This window comes from Chroicocephalus ridibundus, chromosome 5 (genome assembly GCF_963924245.1).
Source record: "Chroicocephalus ridibundus chromosome 5, bChrRid1.1, whole genome shotgun sequence".
Classification (NCBI taxonomy): Eukaryota; Metazoa; Chordata; class Aves; order Charadriiformes; family Laridae; genus Chroicocephalus; species Chroicocephalus ridibundus.
Window position 1 is genome coordinate 54652973 of NC_086288.1, and position 15700 is coordinate 54668672.

Genomic DNA, 15700 nt, shown 5'->3' on the forward strand with positions numbered 1-15700 from the left:
TTCAGAGGCTTCACTTTAAAAAAATAACATACAATGTATTGATACATGACGTTCTAATACACAATTGAGTAAAAATATGCTAATTTGTCTTTAAAACTAATTAGTTTTAAACTTCAGTTTTGTTTTACAAAGAGAAAAAACCATAGGTATATATATAATGTATACATATAGAATCTATTTTAAAATAACATTAGCTGGTAAAGAATATGTATTAGAAATGACATATTCTATTCTGATCTGCATTTTTTAAACATCTAGAATAATCTGTCTTTATAAACACAGACTTAAACATATAACATGTTATACTGCATATGTGAATGCTTCTAAAAATACTGTCCTTTCATCCTTGCCGAGTTCTGGATTTGGGATTGCAAGCCTTACATACATGCGACTCATCAGCCGCTGCAGGGAGCTGTAGCGTCCTGAACCTAGAACATCACACCTGCCAGGTGACTGTAGGAAAAACAAGATTTCACCCCAAATACACTTGAGCAAGATCCTACCCCTGTGATGCAGAGTTTACAGAGAAACCAACAGCATGAATCCAATCACTTGCTACTAATCTATGGGGGTTTTGCATGTTTAAAAATACATGCATCTGTGAATTCATACTCGTATTCTAAAAACACAGTTTTACCTCTGGCACTCAGTAATTTCAGATGTTACACAGCTTCAGTTGCATTCTTACAGGTTAGCATAGATATTGCTTTTCCAACTTTAAAGCGGTTTGAGAAGAGACAATTTAAACTCACTGTGGTATTTGCTTTGCTCCTAAGTGCCCTGTATCGATTACCCAAAAAACCCTCAGGTTTTTGTGTTTATTTTCTTTTTCCTTCTGATGCAACACATGGATCTTGAATCATTTTTCAATCAGTCATTTGCTTATAGTATGAACCAAACAATAACTCAGGGGGAACTCCACATGCCCACACAGAATATAAAAAGCTAAACTTCTTGCATGGTGGAAGAGCCATCACACCAATACTGTATTTCTGCAGAAACACTTAGTGACACGATCCATATGTAGCCCTCGCTCTTTAAAGCTTGCGTGTCTTTGCATGTCTCCATGCATGTGACAGCCCCCTACCAGGACAAGCTACAGTGCCAGGAGGGAGGATGGTGGCAGGTAAAGCAACCTGGAGCATAAGTTCTAGCTGGATTCCAAATGTTTTCCTACAGTTCTCCTGCATAAGAACCCATCAGAACAGGAAATACCTGTACTCCTGTTCTCTCGCACCATAACTTAACATACCTTGGCTGTATCAGTGTGGGGCACTATGGAGAAAGAAGGTAATCCTGTCCTGGGAACAGGCAAGACACAGGTCTAGCCATGGGAATTACCTTCTGCTTCATACTGTAAAATCTTATGATAAATCTGAGTATCAGCCTGAGACTTAAGATTTTAATTTTTTTCCCTTTAAATGACCTCTTTGCTTTCAGGGAGATACATAAGCACCCAAAAATCACAGCTTCCTCCCTCCCCTTCCTCTTTTTAAAGCATTCTGTTCTTTGTGAAAGCAGAAAAAACCTTCAACATACCAGTCCTAAAGGCAAAAATGCCAAAAGACAAGGAAAAACAATTCAAAATTGATTAACTCAAGCTTGTTTCTGACTTCTGAATGCATCAGATTGACAACACTGCTTAGAGTCACTACGTGACTCCAAAGATTTAGGTCATGTTGCATGCTTGTATACAAGCATAATTAATTAAAAAAAGATATATTTCACAAGGAAGTCAGGAAAGGTTTCAGCAGTCACTTATTTCTAATGCCACTTGAATTATTGTTCTTCACTCTTGAAATCTGTTTCTCAGTCTAATTCACATGCAGACTCAAACAACTGGCCTTTCTAAATAGTCCAGACTTTCACTAACAAAAGTGATGAGAATCCTGTATTGCATATGATAAAGCCCTTTTGCATATTTATGATGTTAAAGTTACATTAGTAAAAGTAGAATCTGAGGTTTCATTGAAAACTAATGCAATATGCACAGCTCTACCTCAAAGAAAATTTGCCTTATGATGGGATGTTGCTTGGTGTCTACCTGCTGTTCTGGTATCTCATGAGGGAATGGGAAGCACTCACCAAAATTTTCTATTTAATGAGCACAGAACACAGGTTCCCAGTGATGATTAATATCCAAATTTTCATTACATTCGAGTGCATCATTAAATTCAGGGATTTGTTCTGATCCTCTAGAGAGAGGAGATCCAAAAGCAAAGTCTGAATCTAGATTTGCTCCATTTCCTTCCTTAAATCCCACCTCTGGGAAATGTTACCAAGGAAAGTACAAATAGACTGCAAGCTACCAGAAAAGTCATTGCGAAGGAAGAACTGCCTATATTAAGACACACGGCTCCAACTGTAAATTAATCCGATCAACACATATATATTTAGCTAACCAAAATGCCCATGCAACACTATAATAAAACACAATAATCAAATGAAAAATAAATAAACTCAGTAGTGGAATTGTGGATTACAATACGTGTTCTCTGTGTCTAAATAGGCATTTAAAAAGTTCTTTAAAGGGATAAGAGGAAAGAAATGGAGAATATTGCAAATGTAGACTTGAAATGAAAAATCCACAGAGAATTACGCATGGACACACACGAAAAAATTGTGCAGGCCTTCCACATGCCTTCTTTAGTTTTAAAGGCAGTTTAGTTAATAGCAAGAGATTTTATATTTTCCAGGGAGGCTTTAAAAGTAATTATTGTCCATATGTTCTTTGTACATAAGTCTGAAGCGGCAGCCAGCAGAATTTCATTTTCTTCCCTTATTTCAGCAATAAATTTCCTTAAAGAAACTCTCTTGTGCCCTGACAGCAAAAGCAGTATTCATAAATGAAAAAAAAAAAAAAAAAGAGAGAGAGAGAAGAAAAGAAAAGAAAATTTCCCCAGTTTACTCATTTCCACAAAATAAGCCTAAGAACCCCAGAATTTTTAAAGGTTCTCAAATCTGACAATAGAGGAGACACATCTCTAGACTCAAGCTCACATTCTGAACGTGCCCTCAGTCCTTAAACACTTCCTCTTTAAGGACTCAATATCAGGTCCATGGCTTTTAGCAGTAAGAAAGGATGTTCACAAACTGCCTTTGGATCCAGGGTTAAATTTTCATTTGGGATAGATCACTACTTAAAAAGAAAGAGTGTAATGGGAACTTGTAGTTCATCTAAAAAAAAAGTTCAAACAAGAAACTTTCTAGCTCCTTTATTAATTTTTAAATTGTGCGTAAGTAAAACACCAATGGATATTTATATTTCTGTGATATCTTTCCTCAAAGATCCCTTAAATAGGCTTTTCACCTCTTACTGTAAGAACTTTCTACGGAACAACAATTATACACTTGGTTCTATAAAGGACATAAAGCCGGAATATATCAAGTTCTGAATACACAGCAAGTTAATCTATAAGGCATAAAGGTTCACCACTTCCTAAAGCAAAATAACATTTTTCTTTCCATCCAGCACTGTATAGCCAAATAAAGGGTGGGAAATATTTCATTCTGCATATGACTTGCAATGCTGAGTTCCTGGGTTACTTGTGGCTGGAAGTGCTGTGTTCCTAGGTTACTGCATAGCTTGGGACAATAGGTACTGTTGGAAAAAATAGCATTGAAAGAAAGAGGTAGAAATAGCCTCTCCTGATGTAGCAGGAAAGAGGAAGCAGATGACCCCTGGGGTTTCTTTCAGTGTGGGAATATCCTGCGGTTTTAAAACATTTATTTGAGAAATCAGTATTACTTTGCAGACTAGGCTCAAATGAAAGTTAGTAAATGGCAACATGCCAGAGCACTCAGCTGAGCACTCCTGTCAACATGGTGATCCCTCCAATAACCAGGAAAAATCTTGAACTATATTAAGCAGAAGACTAACAGCTTGCACCCTCCCCCCTGCCCCAAAATGTCACTTCTACATCCTGGAAATTCTCAGTATGTATAGAAACACAGACACTCCCTTACACCACTCCCAGACAAATCCTTAGATAACGGAAATTAAAGTGGGACTCACCAGAGCTGATTGAGGCAAGCTCACATCTTCAAATGCATAGCCCCCCCAATCTACCTGTAGTTGCTTATAATAACATTGGCTTATTTTAGTTGGTGTGCCAATGCTGGGAGAGCAGATGGGCTTATTAATACCTGCAAGTGTTGTCTGTGTGCAAAAGCTCACAACTAAAAATGAGAAAACCAAATTATTATTCCTAGGTGCTGTCAGTGTTTATTTCCATTCATGTACTCCTAAGCCACAAGCATCAGTTTTCAACAAGGTGTAGCCATTAAAACATCTAATTTGGCACCAATGCAACATAAGCATAAATGCCTTCTCACAGACTGTGGGTAACATTAAATAAACCAGCAAGGCCAAGGAAAGCAATATGAATGGCTTGAAGAATTTAATTAGACTCACAAAAACTACCAACACAAATAGTACCAATTGACAGCCTTGTTGGCAATCACACACTAGATGTTAGTGGTTCCACAGGCGACAGCGACAGAGGCTGCACCCTCCCTCTGCTAGAGGTGGTCCTTCCAAACAGCAGTGCGTTGAGAAACAGTTCCTACCACAACCTTCACTGAACCAGCTCTGCAGATAAAAGGTGGCCTTTACTTCCCAACTGTATGATTCTCTCATATTTCAAAACTACTAGGTACTTCATAAATATTTCTCCTTCAGATACCATAAGATACTACTGAAACAGGGCAAGAGGTAGTTCTCAGCTATTATCTATCTTCAGAATAACATTAAGGGATGAATATATATGATTCATAAGAAATCCTGGAATGTCTCATGAGTACAGAAGCCTGATTTCCACTTCCATATCATTTCCCTTATCACTTCATATATGCATTTCTATTTTCGTTCAAAGTCAAATATTTGGTGCTAAGTCCCGCAATTCTTGTTTAGAGCAGTGTTGTAAGCAAGAAAGTGGAAGGATGCAAACATCCAAGGGTTCTTACTTATATGAGTACACCTCAGTGGCTTGATCCCTTCTCATAAGCCCTTTATAAGGTAATTTTATTACAAGGAAAAGAAACAGTACTAAAATTAGAAAATGCTAAAACTTATGCATATTTATAATCTAAATACGCAGCCCCAAAGACACATCAGCAATAATCCCTCACCTCAGTTTGCACAGCTGCTGATGGTGAAATTGCCCAATGCAAAGATCTCAGGAGGCTGCACTACATAGTCTCCAAAAGTCACCTCCAGCCAACACACCTGTGATTCTATGATCTTGCTTCTACAGCTCACTTACCCCTTCCCGTGAGCTTTAGTGGTTAAGGCAGTCTCAGAGACTAGACCACACACAAACAAATCCATTTCCACTCCCTAAAAGGGAATTCGTGTTCATCTGATGTCAAGAGACTTCTTGCACTACCTCTGAGCTACGTCATCTCTCCCTAAACCACCATCACTGGGCCAGGGGCAGTTAGTAGATGTCCTTAGAGATGCCTTTAGCCCAGCTTCACCCTGACATCTGCTGCCTCCGTTGCACTCTGTAGCACGTGAATATAGAAGCCTCTCATCTGGTAGAAGGTCCCCAAGATCCCCAGGCTAAAGATATAATAACAATAGTTTCAAACATACTTCTTCCAAGGAAAGACAGTAATAAGAACAGAAACTCCAGCACTGAATGGAGGAAGAAATTCAGCAGCATAAGGACACTTGGGAAAGCTCCTGTCCTTCTCTGTCACCTCTCTATTTACATCAGCTCCACAACTCAGCCATGTAACATATCCTCTGGTGACTTCTCATTCTCAGAGTTGGGGCTTCATTATACTAACCATTTCCAAAGGTGGGACTCCTGCCTCTGTCCTGCTCAGCCAAGACATCACCAGAAACCACGCAAGTGGGCAACTCCAGCTTCAATCCTGATTTGGGGTCAATCCTCCCCTTCAGAAAAGTTCATAAAAAGCACCTGGTATATGAAATATGGTTGGTGTAATAAATACGATTCTTCTTTAGTACATGAAATATGGTTAGCCTCTTTTAGACGTCACCAGAAGTCTATATGGTCACTTGAAATAAACCCAAGAAAAAGGAAAAAAACCCTCTTCAGTGCCATCACCCCTGTACAAAGGACCTGCTAGAGAGATATTGGTCATTTGCTCAAATAATCTATGGCTTGAAGAATGGCTTAAGAGTTCAGAAGCTTGAGGGGTATCACAGGAATGAATTTTACTTTCCAGCAAAGACATCAAACCCAGACTTTTCTGTGGCAGACGTACCAGCATATCCTTTCAGATCCCTTTGAGTATATTTTCTACTCTTTGGATTTGAAACGGAGCAATAAAATAAGGTCTCATTTTCTAATTAAGTTTCCTGTAGGCAAGGTTGAAGAAGAAATATTAGTGAGTGCCTCTGAAGTGGGAGCTAGCACAAAGCCCCACTAATAGGACCATTGACCCAACATTCACAGGATTTATCGTTGCTAAACAATCCAGGCAGCAACAAATAACAGGTTCAGAAGTTCTTAGTAGTGGTATGTTATCAGGGAATATACAATCAACTACTATATGACTGTTATTACTCTTCAAAGTGCATTTATGTATTTTACTCTCTTGCTTGCAGTACCAGAGTACACATTGCATATTCTAATAGGACGAAACAGAAATAACCAGCTGCTGGTGGTTATTCACGCTCTATTCGGGCTGAATTTTTTTAAGATAGAAATGGTCTCTTAAACAAAGGTGTGCTTCCTGAGAGAAAATATTTGCCATGAAGGCAAAACTATCTCCTTCTCTCAAAGGAGAGAAACTCAAATGGGGTAAAAGGATGTATATCAGACAACCACCTGTAGGAGACTTCATGAGAAGTCCAATTCCTTTTGATACTTGATATATATTCTTGCCAGTCACAGTTTACAAGCTGGCAAAGATTGGACAGAGGAACTTACCTAAGGATAACCAGCTCTTAAGGAATGAATAGCCAATCAGGTTTACACCAATTCCTTCCTGTATCCTGCTGCTTTTAGAAGAACTACTCACAGGTAATACACTGAAAACTAAGCATTACATAGTACTAACCACATTGTCTGCCACTCCGGAAGAGGAGGAACGTAAAGCAAAGCACAAGGTTCATTTTCAAGTTATAACTAGCACAATAAGTTTTTAATTTGCTACTTACAGTTATCAACAGTTTGGCCTATACCTCAAACATTTTCCAAAATGCTAAAACACTCATATTGGGTTTTCTTAGTGAAAAAAAAGAAAAAAAAAAAACAAAAACACACACACATTCATTTTGTCATGAACTGTGTGGTTAATACAAGTTCCCTGCACTTGAACCCCGCTGGACTTTCTCTGGTTTCAAATAAATGGATTCAGTAAACATGAAGCCACACTGTTTTTCCATCAAAAGTCACTATGATATCCAGATGCAAAACCATGACCCTAAACAGAGACATCAGAAGATTATGACATTAATTGCTCTTGGATCACTGTGGTTTTCTTTTAATTGAAACGTGCGGCTGAGAAGTTCATGCTTCTCTCTACCTCTCTATGTAGTTACCTAAACACACTTATATAAACAAATCCAAATTTGAATGAAGGGATAGATCGATATCAAGGTAATCCCTGAAAATAAGGAAAGCATAGAGCTTGTAGAAGCTTTACCTCTTTTTTACTTTGAATACAGATTAAAACAACAATAGGGAAACTATATCCCTATAATGTTATGCTGATGATCCAAATGCTAAAATTCAGGAATGTACCTGCAATATACACATATAAATTTTAAAATATGTAAATATGCATATTTTAATGATTGAACTCCAAAGTTACAGATCATGACTTCATTAATATACTATTTTAGTGAAGTCAACCTGCCAAGAAAACTTGCCAGCTGGTAGAGCTCACCTCTGCCCTTTTTAAGGTTTCTAGTTTGCTCCAGGAAAGCCTTGAACGTGCACCTTTCATTATTGGGGCACAGAAGAAATCCCTTTGCCCTGAAGGTTATCAGCATGCCACTCAGACTATTTTATGTACTAAAGTCTGAAAAGGAAAATACGTTTCCTAAGTTCCTCCTCTAAGCACATTTCAAATGATGAAGTGTAGCAACAGTAAGTGAATACTTCAGTGACAACCAGTTTAAAAATGAGAACTTCCTCTACTCTGTACAGAACAGAAAATATTTAATAGAAGTACTTAGGTAATACATTTTTTCAGGTGGGCTGAACATTTTCATTAGCAATTAAGTAATTTTACACCCTAAGGATAACAATGAGATTATCCAACACATTGTCAGAAACTAAACACACAAAGTTTGTAAAATATACAATTTATATAATTGCTTTACACATGGTTGAACTTTAAAACAAACCACGATGCCTTCTCCAAGTAAAGATGCTTATTTTACCATGTTTGCAGTAGTACAGATATAGTGATATGCATATATCAGTCAAGTTATATTCCACAGTAATACCTTATGCAATTGATTGAGCAATATGTAATTATATCCCTTCCATGAAAATATAAGAGATTATTTAAATCATCTAAGGGAAGGCTGTAATTTTTAGTATCTTGTTGATTAAGCTCCATTTTTCAGAAAGCGTATATTAGGCTTTCTACTTTCCTACTGATATTTTTCAATATGTTAGTTGTCTTTCTTCTGAAATCAGTTCAGATACTTCTGATGCCAATCTGCTCAACCAGCAGATGGAGATGGCACGCTAAGCTGTTCCTTTCCGTAAGAAAAGGACATCTCCCTACCCAGACAGCCAGGAATTGACTGCAATGTCCATTTCTTTTGGATACTACTTCTTCTCAGAAAGAAAAATCTAGCAACTCACTGAAGCGCAGGAAGCAATGGCAGCAACATCCCTGTTGCATCAAAAAGACTACAATTGTAGTTATCATCACCTCTGAGTACACAATATACATCCAGCAAATCTTTTCCTACTCCAGAAATGTCCTGCATGGAACATGGGCATCATCTGACAGGTCTTCAGAAAAGATGAATTTAATCTGCTACTGTTTTTCTCTCTCTGTGACTGAGTCATTCTCCTGTTGTATCCCTCCCACCTTCTTTACTGTTTCTTGTTCAACAAAGCACCAAGCTGAACTTCACCGATTGCATTTCCTTATTGTTCCGGTTGTATTTTTGTTTCCTCCTTTCCCCTAAATGTATCTTAGATCATCATCTCTGATTCTAAAACAAGAAAGTTGTAGAGCTGGTACCTACGGACTCCTCCTTTTCCAATGGGACTCTTATGATCCAGATCCATCCCACTTAACATTCACCTTGCAGAAACCAGTGGACAGAAAAAGGCAACTGCCATGGTCAGGTCATCATTCCTATCTTCCCAATCATCCTCTGGAGGCCTCTACTCATCTCCATTAGCTATACGTATTACCTCAGGCAACTACCTAATTTAGGCATTTAAGTTAATAGGAATGTCCGGGGCTTACACTCACTTGATGCATTTAGAGGAGAGCTCTTCCTTTAAAAAAACAAGACTTACATGGAGAGGAGAAAAGGGAAATGGAGTTAGTTACAACTCTGCTCATTAAAGCTTAAGCATCTTTATTTTCCTTCCTTTCCTCTTTGTTTCCAGTAGCACTGCTAAATACTTTAGATAGCTTCTGCTGCGCAGAATAAATGAAATCAAGCCCCTACTAAGAAGTTCCCCAACTCCAAATTACTCTTTCACTGTATGAAAAGTAGCAAAAAGGGCAATTTAAAATTTATAACTTCCTTAATATTGTGTACAGTCTTCACAAAAATACACAGGCAAACCTAAAAAGCAGTTAAGTAACTGCGGTCCATTTGCCATACACAGTAGAGGCACTTCCAGGGAATGATTAGTTCTGTTTAGCTCCAGCTGTCTGTAGTTTGTGGGGCTTTTCTGACACAGGCAAAGCGGAATTCAGCCAGCAATCTGAAACCTGTTACATTTAGGAACACATTTATGTGTAGTAACTAGGTGACAGATGACTTCATAGGAAGCTTCCAAACCTATTTAAAATTGGGGAAAACAGCTGGATAGGTATTTTTACTTCCTGTGTAATCTGTAAACTACAGAAAAAAGAATAAAAGAAAAGAAAGGAAAAAAAAAAGAGACAGAAACAGACACCCCTCCAAGAGATCCTATACATTTCATAGTCTCCCAGAGTACCAGGTACATAAAATCTTGCATACTATGGTACTAAGAGCTATATGATGCCTTCCTGCAGCTTTAAGGAAATGCATTCAGAAAGCAAATTTTTGAAACAAAGATGATGGATGGCAACAGCAGCTTTGGGTGGCTGAGATCCTACAACTGCTGAAAGCTGATCATGTCCATGTAATTCTCAAGGCAGGATTCCTCCTCCCCCTCCAGGGGATACCAGCAGTCCCTGGCTGCCAATAGACTGTCAGGCAGAACAGTGAGTATTACAAGAAGGAACAGAAAAACAGTTAAAAATGCCTGTTCAAACCTTATTTCCCTTCACTCCCCCAAGACATACAGAAAGAGTTAGAGTTTGCTAGAATACAAGGACAATCATTACAATTTCCTCAGAGGCTGGCACATTTCGGTTCTTCCAGCATTCCCCATCCCTACTTTGCTGGCATGCTGCTTCTTCCGACTGACATTAAGGCTGATGGAGCAGCCAGTGTAGGAAATGGATAAGCTGCCTCCTCCAGTGTAAGGCCACTGGAGATTTCTCATACACAGTGTCCAGTTTTCTATTCCAAGCTTATGGATGATATCGAAGCGACAAATTAATGACAAATAGAAGGACACAGCCCCCACAACACAACATAAAAAGCACTGAGAAAAGTATTCCTATGTCTACATGTGAAAAGGGTCAAATGTGCCAAAAACAGAAAGGAAAAGAAATTCTATCTTAAATTGCTGCTCCTTTCTCTTCACTGGGAAATGAGAGCATCCTAGTATCCCCCAATCCAACCGATGACAAAAGTACATTAAGAAAGGCAATTAGACCCCAACTTGTAAAGCTGTTCTACATTCAAATTCTTTGCCAACACGGGTGAAGAAAATGCCCATGAGAAGGAAAAGAAAAAAATCATGCTACAAACAGATCTAGAAATTAGAAATTTAACAGGAGCCTTCCTTCAACACTTGCCCCTCCACATTTTAACAAGGTTGTGTTTTCCATCTTTAGATGCCTCTGTCTCACAGCAATACTGTTAAACATAGCAACAATCTTTAGATTCACTTAGTTTTAATCTGGAAAGAAGCACTAGAGCCTCTAGCCTGACCTGCCACATGAAACTGGCCAGAGCATTTTGCTGAAGTACAGCTACACAAGAAGATGGTAACTCTTGTCTAGCCAACACACTGTATTTCTAAATGCCACCTAGTCTTGACTAGAGGAATCTATCACTTACTCTGGTTGGTTTGTTTCAGCATATAATTATGCTTCCAATTAAAAATGTGTGTCTGATTTCTAATTTGAATTTGTCTTGCTTCAATTCCCAGCCATTGCTTCTATTCATGCCTTTTCTTTTTTTTTTTTTTTTTTTTTTTTTTTTTTTGTTAGAGTGTAGAGCTCTCTAGCGCTTGGTATTTCCTCTCTTTGAGAGTACAATGAATTGCTTCTAAATGGTATACGTGTCTGAATACAAAAACACACGCATACAAACACACAGAGTATCACATCACCATTAACTGTGATCAACACCTCCGCAAAATCTGAAAAAATGCACATGTAGGAGTTGAAGTGTGTTCAAGATAACAGGGTTAAGTCCTCTCCTTTTATAAAGACTGGCTTGCTGCTAATGAAATATAATGATTTTATTTAGTGCCTTATCAAGAGACAGCACTGGCATCAATTTTTGTCACTCAGAGGGGCAGTAACAGTTACTCAGTGGCCACCTCTTCTCTCTACTACACTTAGCACGCAGCTCCGGGGTTGATATAGCAGTAGGGAAGCCTGGCCTAGCCCTGCTCGCTTGGTGATGGGATCCAACAAGATCCCAGCTTGAAGTGATTATGGCTCCACTGGCTGAATGATGGAACAGATTTCCACCTCATGGCAAACAAGTTCATTTTCTGTATGTACCTGGCACATCCTGAAGTCCTATCCTAAGCCACTGACACTGGCAGTAAAAGCCAATTAAGAAGCCAATTAAAAAGCACTCCTTGGTGCTTAGACCTTGTTTTGCTCCTGATGAGGAGGAACAGTGCAAAATCCCAAAGGAAGGACAATCAGTCCTTGCTTACAAAGCACTTCACATTCCCAGGCAGCCTCTTCGTGCAACCATATATCCCTAAGTACACCCAGTTGAGTTGACATACACAAGCTGAAAATAATGATGATATAAGCCTTAATACATGGTTTAGCTGACATGCAGCATTTATATATATTTTGTATATTAGTATTTTCTGCAGAGAAAGAGAGAAAGTATGAAATGGTGTTCGAGGAATTCCCCCCACCTCTTTTCCCCCTCCAGGTTTTCACCTCTTACTATCCTCTCCTCATCCTCAGATATATAATTCACCTGATGAAAGATATGTGGGGATAAGGGGACAAGGCTTCCTCCTTTTCTTTTCCTGACAGGTCTGATACAGAGACTTGTGCTTGTAATGGGCTCCTTAGCAAGAAAAGGACCTTCCGCCGTACAGGAAGGTCATAGACAGAGTCTTACTACTGCAAAAACAAACAAAAGCTCTTTTCTTAAAAATATATGAAGCCATGTTCGGAAATGCATGGAAACCTTAAGAAATTTCTAGGAAATTTTATCCACAATTACCCTCTTAGAAACCATCAAAAATTTTATTTATTCTTAGAAATGCTGATCTCCATTATTAAAATTTCTGCTTATATTTTAAAACACACTGAAAAAATGGGTGGGGGAAGATGGGGAGAGATCTCTTTTCAGGTGAAAGAACATAAGAGATGTCTCCCTATAAAGGGGAAGGCAGAAAAAAGAGGCAGAGACGGCGAGGAAAGGACTAGTAAACATCTCTGCTCCAGCCACAGACAGGCACAAGTGGTAGTGAGATAAAACTACAGTCCAGATGACTAAGCTGTTTCTAGCTGTAAAAATTAAAGAATAATAATGTTCTGGAGGTAATGTATATGAGGCATTAAACAGCGGTTTTATTTTAAATGATGCAAATCTGTCCCTACACATAGAGCTTTAATTGAAAAGCCAATGGAAAGCGTTGGCTGCTAGATGGAAGGAGTGTGGGAAGCTGCTGCAGACACGCAAAATCTGTTTTATTCATGTGCACTATCTTTGTTTTTATTCACCAGAAAAGTCAAAGCCTCTGAATTCTGGTTAGTTTCAACTTGCTTTTATATCAAATATGTATAACTAAAAGAAAAAAAAAAAAAAAAAGGAAAAAAAGGAGGAAAAAAAAAAGGAAAAGGCCAGATGACAAATGTACACAAAACACATGGCCAAGGATTTTACAAAGGCTTCCTCGCTCTTAGTGAGAATTTTCCCAGGGAAGCCGCTGCAGTGAGGGAGAAAGGCAGGAATGCTTTTGAGTTAAGGACCCTCTTCCCTAAAAAGAAATGTAGTATTGCCTCATTTTTGACATCTCCAATATGTAAACTCACAGTCATAGGAAAAAGAGACAATTAAAAAACAACAACAACAACAAAAAAAAGCAGTGCGATAAAACAAAGTCCCATTTAAGAAAGCATTAAAAAAAAAAATCAGACCAGAGGATAAAGTAAGTGTCCTTCTATATAAACGTTAGATATCTAAGAAGTTAGAAGATTGCTTAAATACTGGGGGAAGGGATGGAAACAGAAAAAACAGAGTAGCTAGCAAGGGTACTGTTCATCAGGAAATGCTTAAAGTTAAATCCAATAAATAAGTTAACTGTATGAAGTAACAGGCAATCCCTGTGGGCTGGAAGTTCAGTATGCGGTATTTACCATACCACCACTGGACTGGCCTGGATGGGAGCAGAGACTCCAATTTGCTTCGTGAACTCAACGACTGCCAGATCAGGAAACATAGCCATAATGGGAGATTTCAATGACCCCACATAGCTTGCTTAAATGTTATATCAGGGCACGATGCCAGAGCAAATTTTCAGACCCTGCTTGGTGAGCAGCTAGCCAGGAAACTCCGAGGGGAAGCAACTCCTCACCAAGTCTCCACAGGGCTGTCGGTGAGCCGCTCTGCAACCATGATCAGCACAGACATATATTCAACATCTATGCATAAGCAAGGAAGCCAAAATATCCACAATGGGAGTGGGTTCAACAGGATTCTTGCACAAAAAGGAGGAAGCTTGGTTAAAAAAAGAAAACTAAAAGAAAGAATGAATTAGGTAAAACATCAGAAATGTCTTTTTAAAGGCATGAGATTGAATTTTAGTACAAGTGCATACTACCTAAAGCGGACCAAAGGAAAAAAAAAAAAAAGCATGGTTAAAAAGAAAAATTACTTGAAGAAAGAAAGAATTTTTGGCTAGCTGAAGACTACAGGGGAACAAAATTCCTCAGAAGGATAACACTATAATGCAACAGGCCAAAATAAAAACCTCTGAAACACAACTTGAAAAAGTTTACACTGTAATAATAGATGTTCCGTTGACCTACCAAAAGATGTGAAGCCTGCCACAGCAATCTGTGGCGCCAACACATGAGCAAGGTGAGAAAAGAGCATCCAGAGATGAGGCCACAGCAGAGAAAGCAAACTAATGTTTTTCATCTTTGTTCACCCTGGAGCTGCTCTGAAAGGTTCCCACGTCAGAGCTCTTTTTTGCTGTCGCTATATTAAGATATGTCTCATATTAAAGTGTCAGTGAAAGACATTTTACACAAATCAACACTACTCCTCTGCCCAAACCAGATGGTATTCATCCAAATGTTCTAAGGGAACTCAAGGATGAAATCACTAAGCCGTTAATTGCAGAGAGTGTCTTCTCATTTAAAATAATGTTTGTATTAGAGAAATGGACATTGCAAATATGGATTCCAATTTTTTTTAAAGGTCTCCAAGAGCAATTTAGAGAGGTACTTCAGGGCAGTAAAGTTTGATGTCAGCACTAGGCAAATTAGTAAAAACTATTCCAATTCTGTAATTTGACACATGGAAAAATAAGAGGTACTGAGTGAGGGTCCACATGGCTTTGGAAAGAGAATGCATAACTCATTAACATCCTCGGGTTTTGACAGAATCAATGAACATATAAAAAGGAAAATTCAACCAAATAGCCTATTCCAAAAATCTTTCAGAATGAACCCCCACAAAATACGCTCAAGAAACTATATTGCTAGAGGATAAGAGGACAAGTGAATAGGTCTTCATTTGGAATTACTCTAAAAATGGGAAACATGAGGTTTGATTCATTTTTGCTATTGAGAAAAGTCAAAGGAGTCCCACAAGGTAATTTGGTCAGTCCTATTTAAAGTATTCATAATTACAGAAACAGGGGCAGACAGTGACAAAAGTCTGCTGATAGTGCTACATCCATCATTCAAAGGAGCAAAACAAAGATGAATAAATAGCAAGTAAGACAGTAAGCATGAAAAGTTGTAGATGAACCTCATGATACTGAGTGACTGATCATTAAAATGGCAAAAGAAATTCACAGTAGATAAATTTAAAGGGATGTTTTAACATTACATACAAAATGAAGGCTCTTGCACAAACTGCTACCATTCCATAAAGGTACCTGAGTGGTATGATACAGACTACCATGAAAACATCAATCTGCCATTCAACAGTGATTCAAAAAACAAATAAATTCAGAAATGTTTAGGAAGGTAACAGAGAACA

At 38.4% G+C, this 15700-nt stretch overlaps 1 protein-coding gene across 3 annotated transcripts in view; it reads right to left on the reverse strand.

Annotated features, from left to right (window-relative positions):
- Positions 1–15700, reverse strand: part of SORCS2 (sortilin related VPS10 domain containing receptor 2) — a 571450-nt gene that overhangs the window by 348223 nt on the left and 207527 nt on the right. The window lies entirely within an intron of this gene.